The 15,343-nt window shown below is 39.7% G+C and overlaps 1 pseudogene; it reads left to right on the top strand.

Moving 5' to 3' along the window:
* Positions 1 to 5,560: 5,560 nt before the first annotated feature.
* LOC114272231 (tetrahydroberberine oxidase-like) lies at positions 5,561 to 14,125 on the top strand (annotated as a pseudogene).
* The last annotated feature ends 1,218 nt before the right edge of the window (positions 14,126 to 15,343 follow it).

The raw sequence follows: 15,343 nt of genomic DNA, 5'->3' as shown, positions 1-15,343 counted from the left end.
GTTTGACATGCGTTAGGACGTACCTTTCTCCGATCGCCTTTGACATGCGTTTGGATGTACCTTTCTCCTCTCGCGTTTGACATGCGTTAGGACGTACCTTTCTCCTCTCGTATTTGACATGCGTTGGGATGTACCTTTCTCCTCTCTCGTTTGACATACGTTAGGATGTACCTTTCTTCTCTCGCGTTTGATATGCGTTTGGATGTACCTTTCTCCTCTCACGTTTGATATGCGTTTGGACGTACCTTTCTCCTCTCGCGTTTGACATGCGTTTGGATGTGCCTTTCTCCTCTCGCGTTTGACATGCGTTCGGACATACCTTTCTCCTCTCGTGTTTGACATGCGTTTGGACGTACCTTTCTCCTCTCGCGTTTGACACGGGTTTGGATGACTGCGCTTTCTTGCATAGTGCCTCTCCTTTCGCGTTTGATACACTAGGAGGTGTTTCGTTTGAGGCTTTGGGTGTTGCTAATAGTCGCTTTTAGTCTTTCTTGCGTGAGACGTAGTTAAGATTGCATAATTTTCTTACATCCTTCCTTTATGAAATGTAGTTCGACCTGTAATTCCAATGCGTGGCGTGTTCACTTACTTGCTTATGTACGAGTTTGCTGTAGTATTTCTTTGCATAACAATTGCATGATATTTCTTTACAGCCCTCTTTGCATAATCATAAGTTATGTTCTGCATTGTGCATGTCATTTGCATTTTGCCCCAGCCTGCGGGCGCATCTCTGTATTGTTATTTTGTATGTTTGTCTAAGTCTTTGGCCTTGTCAAAAATGGGTAATCTCTAGGCTTTGACGTTCACTCCCGTCAACTCATGACTTTCGAGTTCTGTCAAAGAGGGGTAACTGTAGACACCCCATTTTTGATGATTCTCAAGACTTGAACGTCATCGTTTGAACACTCGATGATCATCCAGGCTCGTGTTCGTTTTGAGTTCCTGAAGGTCTCAGCTGTGCGCCTTGCCTTGGTGCCTCTCAACTTGTCTGTTTTGTGCTTGGTTGTGGACCAAGAGCTTGTGGATTTGTTTCTGAGGGAAGAGGGTGGCCTGCTGGCCAGCCCTACAACACATCGGCTAGGCCCCGTGCCCATCGGTCATGCCCTCTTTCCATCGGCCATCAGTGGTGGCCGATCGGCCTCACTGATGGCCTGTCGGCCATATTTTTTGGCCAAGGCCCTTTTCTTTGCTTTTGTAGATATTTTGGTGCTAGCTGTGCCAGCTGTTGGACACAGAAGGCATCCTCCATACACGTGTATGAAGGGATTGTAACAAGCTTCTAGCTTGTCAAACAAGCTTGAGGCTTGTGATTCTATATAAGGGGAGGCTCCTCTCCCCTTCCAGGGGTTTAGAATTTTCATCAAGGCAAAACATATCCCTCTCTCTCTATATTTGTACTAGTTTGTGCCTTAAAGTGAGTTTTCTTCACACTTTTACACTAAAGCACCTAGTGAAACACCTTCACTCTTGAGCTGAGGTTCTTAGAGGTTGTAATGGAGTGATTTTGGCTTGGTTTGGCCTCAGAAATGGCTGGTTTTGAAGTTGTTCTTCAAGGGTGAGTAGTTACCCTCTTTAAGCCTTATTTTGCTTAAGTATTTGGCCATCCTTGCATGCTCTTTTAGGCCTTACTTTCAACTGCAAAAACTCTTGTTTTTAAGTGTTTGAAATGTTTGTTTGAGGCTTTGTTTGAGTTAGGGGTGATTTACTCCCTTTGGTGGCTTATTTTCCTTTGCTTTGTTCTATCTCTTAAGGCCTTTCAAGCCACCTTGTTTTGGCCTTTTAACCACTAAATTCCAGAGGAATTTTAGTGGTGGGAAGTGGGTTTTGAGACCCAAAATGGATGGGGGTGGTCCCCTCTCTCTTGTGTTTTGTTTGCATGTGTTGTTGGCTTAACACTTTGGCGTGCTTTTCTACCTTCATAAGGCTCTATCTTAGCATGTTTTAGGCCTTATTCTAACATGATATAACTGTATTTTGGGTTAGTTTGGTTGCTTCTTACATGCTTCATGTAGTTGTAGTGCAATCCTCTTGGTTAGCCTAACATGCTCTATGCTTTGGACCACCATTTTAGCATGTTTTTAGCTCCACTCCAGCAGGCTTTTACTCATATTTTGGCATGCCTTAGCTCTGATTTTGGTTGACAAGATCACCTCTTGCATGGTTTATGCACTTGTAGTGCAAGCTTGTTCACTAGCCTATCTTGTTTGGTGTGTTGGCCTATTGATCTAGCATGTGTATGCTTTACTCTAGTACATTTTTGGCTTTGGTTTAACATGCTTTAGGTCTTATTTGAGTGGTCTTGGTCATGCATGCTTGGCTTTGCGTAGCTATAGTGCATTTGGCTTTGCTAGCCTTAAGCTTTGAGACCTCTAGCATGTCATATTTGAGCTTTTTGCATGGCATGGCATCATTTGGCATGTTATTTCAGACCATATACCTCTGCCATATTCTCACATTTATCATCCCTTTGTTGTGTTTGAGGGTTGAGCCTTATGCTTCACTTATGAGCCAATATGTATGCATGCTTGCCTAAGCTTTTAGGGCTACCATCTCAGCATGTTTTTGGTGTTATTTTGCCATGTTACAACTCTAATTTTTGTTGGTGAAGTCACCCCATGCTTGGTTTTGGTATGTGTAGCGTAATCCCACTCGTTGGCCTTGCATGCATCATGCTTTATGCCTCCCATTCTAACATGTGTTAGCTCTACTCCATGCATGTTTTGGCATTGCTTTGATCTTCCTTGGGACTGTTTTGAGTGATCTTGGCCCTTTGGGGCTTGCCTTGTGTGGCTATGGTGTAAGTGCCTTAGCTAGTCTTGAGTTTTCGGCACTTTAGCATGCTATATTTGCAATGGTCGCATGTTTTGTCATCATTTGGCATATGATTTTAGAGCATATAACCTTGTCATACCCCCATATTCATCACCCTTTAATTGTGTTTAAGAGTTGTGCCTTTATGCCTTGCTTACGAGCCATGAGTTGAGTATGCATTCCTTGCTTTTTGTGCTTAAGTTTTGTTGAGTTTTGGCCACTGTTTTGGCATGCATGAGCTTTGTTTTGGGACTGGTGTGGGTGCTTGTGCATAGTATTGCATAGTCCTAGTGTTGTGTACCTCACTAGCTTTAATGCTTGAGTCCTCTAGCATGCTATGCTTGTGTTGTTTGTGTGATATAACATCATTTGGTATGCGATTTCAATGCCTATATCTCTGCCATACTCTCTTATTTATCGCTTCTTCATTGTGTTTGAGAGTTGTGTTTAATGTATGGCTTGCTAGCCAATGCATGAACATGTTGTTGTAGCTTTTGGTGCCTCATTTCTAGCATGATTTTACCATTGTTGTGGCATGAGGTAGGTTTGATCATTTGAGGAATGTAGTATATGCTTCATGTGTGATACACTTCACTTGCCTTGATGCCTTAGCTCCTAAACTTGCCATGCATGCATTGCTTACATAATAGAGCCTTGTGCATACCACTCTAGCATTGATAGATAAGCATGTTGTTTGCATGTGTGTTGCATTGCATTGTGTTTGGATCGGATGTTAATCCAAACACGAGAAACGAGGGGCGTTTCATACTTGGAGTGATGAAACGCACCTCATTTCTTTGTCGCCGTCCCCCTTGATTGTGCATGATAGGGTGGAGGCCTCTCGAGTCCTATGTGTTATTTGTGCATTCATCAACATTGTGCAAGCTTGACTCTTTGGCCATCATGCATCGAGATGCGTAATTGGTGGCTTGAGAGCCGAGCACTACACTCCTTTGAGCTTGAGACATGATAAGAGTGTGGTTGCACACACATTCTCTTGCAAATACACAGCCATGCCTCTGTTTGTGCTCTGTTGCAGCAAAAGGAGATATTGCACGGAGAAGTGGCCAAACGGCCACTAGGGCAGCCGACCTGCCATCATTATTGGCCGATTAGCATCCCCTCTGGCCGATCAACCACCAGTGAATTCCTGAGAGGTATCAAAAGCAATCTGGAAGTTGGCACAATTTTCAGAAGTCCAAAATAGTGCAAACAGAGGCATCATGAGGCACAGTAGTGGATTTCCGAGAGGAAGCCAACCGAGCATGCATGTCCCTCATCCTTGAGTCCATTTAATCGCTTTGGTTAACTTAGAATAAGTTAGCTATTTCATTCATGCAAGTGTTGTAATTAATTAGTTAAAGTGTTTAATTAATTCATTTGGTTTGTAATATTCTAATTAGCTTAGATTAGCTAGTTATTCAATTGTGTTGTAATTAATTAGCTAGAATAGGTAGTTAATTAGTTAGCTTGTAATAGTTAGCTTAATTAGCGTAGTTAGTTAGCTCTCTTCCATTCAGACCCTCCGTCAAGAGGGCACAATGTTCTAATAAGTGTGCGTGTGTGTGTGAATGTCTTCCAACCCCATGTCTTTCTCCCTTTTACTTATCCACTTTCAGTTGTTAGATTAGGACATATTTCAATTAGCATCCTTATGCTTGCATGCGTGCATCATTCATTTGTCTTGCATGCACCGGGCTCGGCGCATCATTCAAACTGCATTGAATTTCAATACTTACTCGAATATGTGTTTCGAAGCATGTTATCGAGTGTTGCATTCATATGCCATCTTAGAATAGCCGAGCCTATTTAGCTGTATTTTGCATGTGTTGCATTAGGCATCTTAACATAGCTAGGATCATGCATTGATTTCTAACTAGTTTTCTTTCTTTGGCTTGGAGTACACTGTGAGTGTTTATGCTTTAGCATCCTTGCATGCGTGTAAGTGATTGCCATGACAACATGCTTGCCATGAGGCTATTTTCTTAATTGTTGAACTGCATGAATGCCCATGGATGACGGCATCATTGTTTGAATTGGAACAATTCATCAAAATGTGAGTTTTAAGCCCACTTTACGGAGTGACACATCATGTTTTTCTAAGCCCACCTTCTTTGTTGGCAAAATTCGCGTTTTAGCCTACTTGTGAGTAGCATCTTCAAACCATTTTCAAAAACAAACATGAGATGTTTTGTTCCAAATCGAGCGATTTAGTCTATACTTGTGTGTTGTGCGCATCACATAGTAAGTTAGATTAATAACCGGAATAAGAACAGATATGTTTTCAAAACAACATATCATGATTAATAGAGGCTGATCCTTTGATCGAGCGAGCGGGGGTGCTCATTTCATGACCCTCCCCCCTCGTACCCAAGTTCCCGAGTCGAAGCAACTTTGGTGATGACGGGCACGTGGCCTTTGGCACGAATCAGGGTTTCCTAAATTTCTCAAAAACAAAATATTTAGGTGGTGACTCTGTAATCTGGCAAAGCAGCCCATGTTTGGCACTTCTTGATTAAAATCGATTTTCCAAAATGATTTGCCTTATTTGGACTCTTTGGTGATTTATCAGTCTTACATTGCACTTTGTGAAACTAGATACAGAACCGTGACAGGAGTCCGAATTGCAGTAGCTAGTACACAATTCGCGCCCTCTCTAAAAGGGGGGCGCGCGGAGCGAGCTCGGGCGGTCTACACATAGGAAAACATGTATCCTCTTACTATGCATGAACTCCAGAAAACAACAAAGATGAAGACTACCACCACCTTGTTGCTTTATCTTGTTTTTGTTCTTCTTTTTTCAATTTCATGGGCTCACACAGATGAAGATTTTCTCCAATGTTATTCCCTTCACTCTCGAAACAAAACCTCATTCTCAAAGCTAATTTACACTCCAAACAACTCTTCATATTTATCTATCTTGCAATTCTCAATACAAAATTTGAGATTCATAGACCAAAACCTCTAGTTATTATCACACCATTGCATAAATTGCAAATCCAAGCAACTACCTATTGTTCCAAAAATCATGGAATGCAAATTAGGGTTAGAAGTGGTGGCCATGACTATGACGGTCTTTCTTATGTTTCTGAGGTCCTTTTTGTCATTGTTGATCTCAAAAACCTTCGGTCCATCACTATCAATGCTGAAAGCAACATTGCTTGGGTTGAATCTGGCACGCTTACGGGGGAACTTTATTATAGAATTGCTGAGAAAAGTAAAACCCTAGCTTTTCCTACCAGTGTTTGCCCTACTATTGGTGTTGGTGGATACTTTAGTGGAGGAGAGAATAGCGCGCTGTTGCAAAAGTATGACCTTGCTGCTGATAATGTCATCGATGCTCGCATTATCGATGTTAATGGCAACATTCTTGACAGAAAATCCATGGGTGAAGACCTTTTTTGGGCTAATGGAGGAGGTGGAGGGGCTAGTTTTGGAGTCATTCTACCACGGAAAGTAAAGTTAGTGATTGTTCCATATCCTGTCACTATTTTCACACTTGACAGGACTTTAGAGCAAAATGCAACCAATCTTGTTCATAAGTGGCAATACATTGCCCACAAATTCCCTCAAGAATTATTCATTAGAGTCCTCGTAAGGAGAGTGAATTCAAGCCAAGATGGGAAGAAAAAAAACAATCCAGGCTATATACATTCCAATCTTGGTACCTTGGTGGAGTTGACAAGCTCGTCCCATTGATGCAAGAAAGCTTCCTGAGTTGGGATTGACAAAACAAGACTGCATTGAAATGAGCTGGATCAAATCGATCCTCTATTTTCATGGTTTTACCAATGGAGAACCCCTTGAAGTCTTATTGAATAGGACTCAAACATCTGTGTTTGTAGTGATCCCGATTTTGATCCGTCTCTTGTGGTGTTCCGAGCTCGAGTTGGTATGGTTTTGAACAGTGTTACGTATCGTAGTTTCCCTTGTATTCCCCTTATTTTTGGTTATCGGGTTAAAGTGTTGTGTTTGGAATAAGTAATCTCTCCAAACCTTTTATTCGAATCAAACCCGAATTGGGCCTTCCAGAGTTGTATCGGAAGTTAATTCTTTCATGTTTTGCCACTTCGCTGAGTATGTCGGGGGTCAAGTCATCCTATACAGCTTACGGGGGTCGAGCTGCCCGGTCAGCTCACCGAAGCAAAAATGAAAAATGCATTCGAAGTTTCTTGTCTGCTCGAGCGGCCGTTTATGCGCTCGAGTAGAGAATGTTCGGTTTCAGAAGTTTGACCTGTTTGCAAAAATGCTAGGAAAGTGTATTCGATGCTCGAGTGGGGCTTTCCACGCTCGAACAGACCATGTTATATCAATTCGTGAATCTGATATTTCAGATCACTTTTGTATATCTCTCTCTCTAAAACATTTCCTCTCCCTTCTCTCTACATTTCTCTACACAAACTAGATCAAAAACCTTGATTTCTCAAGATTCATTTGAGTTTTGCCATTACTTTTTCATCAAAGTGGGTTATCATCTCGAGGGCTTCATTGTGTGCGGTGAAGATCAAGTTTCGACACCGTTGATTTTGGGGGTTTCTTCTCATTTCTTCTTCAAAACTTGAGGTAAAGATTTTCTTAGAGTTATATATATATATATATTTGCAAGATCTATATGATTTTCGAAATCATCTTTCGATAGCTTTGAAAATTGATTGCTGATTCAAGAAGTTGAGCGATTTTGAAAATAGGTCTGTCACTTGTTCTTTTAAAATGATCTTATGGGTTTTGATCTTCGTTGATTGAAGAAAATATGATTTTAGAAAGTTTTTTTTTCAAAAGATTTGAGTTGTATAATTTTTGTGAGAAAACCTAGAATTTGAGGATTTTTTTTTTAAAAGAGACTGAAAGTCCATGAATGATATTGCTATATTTATTTTGTGTGTCAAAATAAATAGATATTTGGAAAATTTCTTATTTATATTTACATAAATGATGAATTTCAGAGAATATCAAAATTGTTGTTCATTTTGGAAATTATTGTTCAAAACGTTAAAATAGTCTTGAAATGACTAATTGTTAAGGATACTTGAGAAGAGAGAATTGTGTTATTCCTTGGATAATGAATTGGAATAAAAGTATTTATATTCATTTTGTGTTATTGGCATAACAATTCATTTGATTACATTAAACTTTGAAAGTTGATTTGAAAACTTGCATTGAGAAAAGAATGTTGAGAAACAAGTTTTCATGAAATGGTTTTGGAGTAAATACGTTGATAAGCCTTGATAGGTGGTGTAGATGATATTGAATAAGTTAGCCTGAGAGTCCGGGGTGAAAGACCGAAAACCCACGCGGATAGATGTCGAGCCTTCCGGTTAATATCGGTAAAAATGACAATTTGGTAGTACTTGTATAGTCTACTTGTAGACACCGACCTAGTGTAGACGCACCCTCGAGGGCCTTATGCTTCTACAGTTCGGACTCAAATGTCACGGTTCTGAATCTAGTCTCGGAAAGTGCAATGCAAGACTGATAAATCACCAAAGAGTCCAAATCCGGCAAATCGTTTTGGAAAACTGATTTTTAGAAAGAAGTGCCAAACATGGACTGTTTTGCCAGATACAGAGTCGCCACCTAAATGTTTTATTTTGAGGAATTTAGGAAACCCTGACTCGTGTCCGTCATCACCAAAGTTGCCTCGGCTCGGGAGCTTGGGTACGATTGGGGAAGGTCATCTATGAGCACCCCCGCTTGCCCGATCAAAGATCGGCCTGTACTAAGCATGATATCTTGTTTTTGAAAACACATGTGTTCTTATTCCGATTATTAGCCTAGAATTTACTACATGATGCGCACATCATACAAGTATAGACTAGATCGCTCAAATTGGAACAAAAAATCTCATGTTTGTTTATTTGAAAATGGTTTGAAGGTACTACTCGCAAGTAGGCTAAGACGTGAATTTGCCACCCTCAGGTGGGCTTAGAAAAACATGATTTTGCCACTCTCAAGTGGGCTTAAAACTCGCATTCGATGAATCGTTCCAATTCAAGTAATCCAACCTTCACCCACAGGCATTTAGGCAGTTTATATCACATAAGCAAATAACCACATGGCAAGCATGCTATCATGGCAGTCACTCACACGCATGCAAGGATGCTAAAGCATAAACACTTACAGTGTACTCCAAGCCAAAGAAAGAAGCTAATTAGAAATCATGCATGAATCTTAACTATGCTGAAATGCCTAATGCAACAAATGCAAAATGCAACTAAGATGGGCTCAGCTATTCTAAGATGGCATATGAGATGCAACAGTCGATACATGTATTCAAATAAGAATTGAAATACGATGCAATTAGTATGATGCGCTGAGCCTGGTGCATGCAAGACGAATGAATGAATGCAAACATGCGAGCGTAAGTATGCTAATTGAAACGTGCCCTAAAACTAACCATCAAAAGCTAGTAAATGAAAAGGAGAAAGACGGGGGGTTGGAAGACATACATCACACACACGCACACTTATTTACAACATTGCCCTCTCGGAGGAGGGTCCGAATGAATAATATAGAACCGACTAGCTAATCTAAGCTAATCTAATTAAACTAGTTATTACACCACAAGCTACAGCTAATTATTACACAACTCTAACTAATTAACAAATTAACTAAGTTAGCAATTAAACAAGCGTATAAACTATATAATGTAGGCTGCCTTAGCTCTGTTTTGGATGACAAAGGATGCATGCATGCTCGAGTCGCCTTGTTCGAAAATCCCTCGCGGCACCCCAACTTGCCTCTATTTGCAATTGATCTCAGAAACTTGAACCAAGCTCCAGAGAGATGAAAATCCACCTTAGGAATATGTAGGGATGTTGCCGACCAGTTTTTGTGGTGAAAACCAGAAAAAGTGGTCAGCCAGCCACTTTATCTGGTCGGCCGACCAGTTTTTGCTGCTGGTTTCTGGTTTTTTGCAACAGAGGGCAAGAAAGGGGTGTGGCAATGTATTTGTAACACATGTATGCACGACCACCCTCCCTATCATTACATAAGCTCAAGGGAGTGTAGGTCTCGACCCTCGGGCCACCAATCACGCATCTCTATGCATGATGGCCGAGGGGCCGAGTTGCACAACTCAATATGGAATGAATGCACATACAAACACGTAAGGCCTAAAACTCCATCATGTATAGTCAAGAGTGTCGGCAACTAGGAATTGAGGCACATTTCATCACCTCGAGTATGAAACGCCCCTCGTTTCCTGTGTTTGGGCTAACTCCTATCCCAAACACAATGTAGCAAACATGGCATGCACAATGCGATTTCAAGTATGCAACCTAATGCGATACAACTTGGACATGCAAACATGCAAGGGATGGACATGCAAACATGCGACTAGCATACACAATGCTATGAATTACATGGCATACACAATGCTCATAACGCTTGCATACACAATGCACATGGTAACTAACATGCACAATGCAATGAATATGGCATGCACAAATGCAATGTCTAATCATGCAACCACATGGCATACTCAATGCACAATGGACTCAAGGCACCAAAACACACACAAACATGCATAATGCAATGGCTCAAGTCTAAGGCACAAAATACAACTCTCCAAGAGCATTGAAAAGATGAAACATGGAGTGCAATGGCATGTGTACCAGCACTGAAATGGCATACAAAATGACTTCGAATCATGCAAACAACTCACACAATGCATGTTGAAAGGCTCAAGTATCAAAAGCTAGTGAAGCATATTACACTACAGACATGCAAGGTGATGCTCAAATGACCAAACCAAACCCCAAACAGACCCTATGCAGCCCAAAACAGTAGCAAAATGAGTTGGGATGATGGCTTTGAAAGGCACAAAAATGGGGGTCATGCAATGGCTCACAAATAGGGCATAAAAACACAACTCTAAAGAGTACTTAAAGAGTGGAAAATATGGAATTATAGCAACCCTACATGCTCTGAAATAACATTCCCAATGATGCCAAAACATGCAAATATCTCAAGTTAAGCATGCAAGAGACCTCAAAACTCAAAACTAGTCAAGGCTATTACACTATAAGCATACATGGCAAGCATCATTCGACCAAGAAGCCTCAAAACAGAGCTAAGGCAGCCCAAAATATGAACAAAATCATGTTGGAGCACAGCCAAAATGTGCTAGAATAAAGAGCCAAAACATCATGCAAACAAAACTAGTCAACAAGATTTGTTCTACAAGTATATGAGCCACTTAAGAGACAACCAAAATAGCTTTACATAGAGTTATGACATGCCAAATGATGGTAAAAAACCCACTGAAATGGAGTCAATACATGCTATCAAGACATGCTACTTTGATGGGCCACAAATGGGATTACACTACACATAGTAGATGCATGCATAAGGTGACCAAACCAGCCATGGACAGACTTAAGGTAGGTCCTAAAAGTCACAAAAAAGTTCCTGAACCAAGCCTCAAAAGTAAAGGGACACATGCTCCTTTGATAGGCCAAAAATGCAAGCAAACAAAACCAAAAGAGAGAGGGTCACCCCTCTCTAATTTAGGACCTCGAAACCACATACCTGCCACTGAAAATCCACTATATTTCAGTGGTTAAAAGGCCAAGCAAGGATTATCTCAAAGGCCCTAAGGCATGGCACAAAACAAGGCCAAACAAGGCATGCAAGAGGGTAGAAGACCCTCAACACCCAAGAGGCCTTAAACAAACATGTTAATTGCTCAAAAATGAAGCTTTTTTTTAGTTGAAAACAAAGCTCAAATAAGCGTGCAAGTATGGCTAAGAGAATGATCAAGACAAAGCTTAAAATGGGAGAAAAGAGGTTACCCTTGAAACATTGCAATACCAGCAAGTTTCTCAGCCAAAAACCAGCTTTTCAACCTCTAAAAAAGGTCCTCCAAGAGCCTTAGTTCAATGGTTGTGTGGTTAAGAGTTGTAGTGTAAAGGTGAAGAAAAACACACACTCTAGGCACCAAATATAGAGATATAGAGGGAGATACACACTTGCGCTTTAGGCAAAATTCAGAACCTCGACCAAGGAGAGGGAGGCCCTCTCTTATAGAAAAAAAAAGGGTTCAAGCTTCTTGGAGAAGCTAAACTTGGATGCAACGTGTATGGAGGATACAATCTATGCTCTCCAGCTGGCACAGCTGGTATCCATTCAGTCTGACAAAACAGGGGGAAAGCTGCCGACCAGAAAAGGTGGTTTGTCTGCTACTTTAAGTGGTCGGCCGACCACCCAAAGTGGTTTCCCAGGCAAAAAGGTGGTCGGCCAGGGGAATTGGTGGTCTCCACACTGAAAGCAAGCCAATGGTAGGGTGGGAAACTAGAAAATGTGACCCAAAGACCAAGAAAACCAATTTCCCGACCAGAAAATCGGCTGGCGGAGAGAAAAGTGGTCTCCAAGGAAAAAACTGGTCTCCCACCCTTGTATCACTTCCCAAAAAAGGAAAGTAAGGTTTGTACCCAAGACAAACCAAAACGGATACAAGACGAGGGTTTGAGAGGCAAGACGCGCGGCCGGGAGCCCCGAAAACCAGTTGTCGAGCATCAAAAGTGGCGTACAACCGCAAAAGTGGCATACGACCGTGGTCTCTCGGATCATAGTGTCCCTCTAGACAGAGGAAACAAGGTGTATTCCAAAAACCGTGCCAAACAGAGAATGTTAAGCGGCCCCGAGCCGAGGTGCATGGCTGACGGCTCCGAAAATCAGAAACTAGTCTCCAAATGCGAACAGTAGCCTATGACCGCGAAAAGTAGCCTGCGACCACTGAGAGATGGTCTACAAGACCTCTCCCTCCCTTCGGGAAGAGAAAACAAGACTTGGTCGACGGATCGAGTCAAAGTACAAAGGGTCCCGAGGTCCAGAGGCGAGGCTCTCAGTCGAGAACCCCGAAACCTCGAAACGAGCACAACATGCGCTCAGTCGGTGACATCTGAGTCTTAAGGTCGGTCAAAAATGAGGTGTCTACACCTAGGGATTACCAGAGTAGTATTTACCGCCCTTGAAATAAATTGTTAAGTTTTGAACAATTGAAATTGCATGACATCATTGAGCATGATGGTTTTCAAAAGATGAAAATATGATTTATCTTCAAAAAGGGTATAGCATGCCATGTGCATTTCATCTCTTGAGCCTTGTATAAAATGTATATACTTGTTAAGGATTTCCTACTGGGTTTTATGCTCACCCTACGGGATTTTGGTGCAGGAAAAGATGTGGTGATGCTGCCTCACTAAAGGCGAGGGAATGTGTGTTAAGAGTACGAGACTCTCATTTTTCTGTGACTCTGTGTGTAAACCAAGAGTTGTATGTGTGTGGGTTTGAATAACCATTTTGTGTAACCAGCTCAAACCTTGAAAACTTGTAAACCCTTGGGGGTATTTATTTGTTTATTTACTTGTTGTTGGATTAATGTATTGTTGCATGAAGAACTATTGTATCATGTAATGTAAGTTTGGAGATTTATATTCGGTTTTCCTTGAAAGAGCCATGATTGTTGTATTATCGTTTAGGCTAGAAATTTGGGGCGTTCCAATGTTGTACTTCAAAGCAAAATCAGACTATGTGAAGGAGCTCATTCTGGTGACCGGGTGGAAGAAAATTTGGAAAAAGTTTTACGAAGAGGAGGCAAAGACGGCTCAGATGATCTTTAGCCCATATGGTGGAAAAATGGATGAGATTTCAAAGTCTTCAATTCCTTTCCCACATAGGGTTGGGAATATTACCAAATCTAACACTTGGTGTATTGGCAAGAAGAAGGAGAAGAAGCTTCCAAAAGGCATATAAGTTGGATTAGAAGGCATTATAGTTACATGACTCCCTATATTTCAAAGTTTCCGAGAGCTGCATATATGAATTATAGAGACCTTGATGTGGGAGTGAAAAACAAATTGGGAAACAAAAGCTATGCACAAACAAGCATTTGGGGCTCCAAATATTTCAAGAACAATTTCGATAGATTGGTGCAAGTCAAGAGCAAGGTTGATGCTAGCAATTTCTTTAGGAATGAACAAAGCATTCCATCCACATGGAGGAAGAATGGTGATTAGGGAATCTTGGGCAAAGGAAGTATGATTTACATTTTATTATGTTGTCCTAAATAACTACGAGTCAAAAAAAGTATTTCAAAGACTGGGTAGAAAATAAAGTGTGTGGATCAGATTCATAATCTATACCATATACTTCAGTTTGTGATTACTTGTGGGATTACTTTTTTATGATCTCTTTTTTTTTTCTTTTTCTTTTTTTCAATAAACTTAGTGGTTCATGTCCAATAAAGTTTACTAGTGTGAATTGCATTTATACAACAAGAAGTGTAATATGATTTCATTTGTTTAGTTGTGTATAGATTTTGGATTTGAGATATAATTTATAGAAGAAAGTAATAGGTGGACTTATTATTCAATAGGTCATGTGAGAATTAATGACGTTTTTCATCAAACATCAGTAAAAAAAAGTCACTAATTGTTAATTTTCAGGTACAGTTTGAAAATTATCACAAAAAATATCACTAATTATAAGTTTTAGCGACAATTTAAAAAAAGTGTTACAAAAAAAGTCACTAATTTTTAACTTTCAGCGAAAGATTGAAAAATTCATCACAAAAAAACGTTACTAATTGCAAAGTTTAGCAACAATTTATAAAAATTGTGATAAAAAAATCACTAATTATCAATTTTTAGTAAAAATTGTCACAAAATTATTTTTCTCGAGGATTTTATTAAGATTTATTTTCAATAAAACTTAATAAAAATTAAATCTAACCATTAAAACCTATTGATAATTTATCCAAAATAAAAACTAAAATTTTATCACTTTTTCCTTCTCGTTTCATTTTTCTCTGCAAAACTACGTAATTTTTGTAGTAGTTATTGGAGTTATAAGGGTTGTACGTATTTTTTGTGTGGTTGGACTTGGTCCGTGTTGGAAGTTCGAGTTATTTTTTGTGATTGTTATTGGAGGTGGTAGCTATGACTTTTAAGTTGTAGTTAGATTTTAATTGTTCAATTAGATAGGATGTCATGTTTAGTTTGATTTTTAAAATTTTGTTTAAGCTTTTTTTTTAAAAAAAATTAAAAATTAATTTGGTGAAAGAAATAAAAAAATAAAAAATAAATCAAAAACACTTATTATTTTAACATCATTTTGTCTTTTGTGAGGTTAGAAATAATATTTAAAAAGCTTAAAAATATTTTATACCTGCCTTGTTTGGTTTATTTTTAACATGGCCGGTGTTTCTTCTATTTATAATTAATCTTTTACTAATCGAAAAAAAAAATGTGGGTCTTTAAATTGTTAATGAATAAAAACAGTACTTTAATGTTGTATTTGGCTAAAAAAATTGGGAGGAATTTAAAAAGAAAAAGAAAAAAATAGTAAAATGTGAATAAAATCTATGTAATAAGTCACAAAGGTTTTTGAATTTATGTCAAAAATGTATGTGAGATACATTTTGATCCAATGGCTGAGATTAATCCCAAGTTTATATCAATGGTTTAGATTTGCTTTGGATGGTTCACATTTCCCGCCCAACACATTTCTGTGTCTCCCCATACCCTCTGTC

This window comes from Camellia sinensis, chromosome 9 (assembly GCF_055761805.1).
Source record: "Camellia sinensis isolate YWXY chromosome 9, ASM5576180v1, whole genome shotgun sequence".
Taxonomy (NCBI): domain Eukaryota; kingdom Viridiplantae; phylum Streptophyta; class Magnoliopsida; order Ericales; family Theaceae; genus Camellia; species Camellia sinensis.
This window is presented reverse-complemented; position numbering and strand designations above follow the sequence as displayed.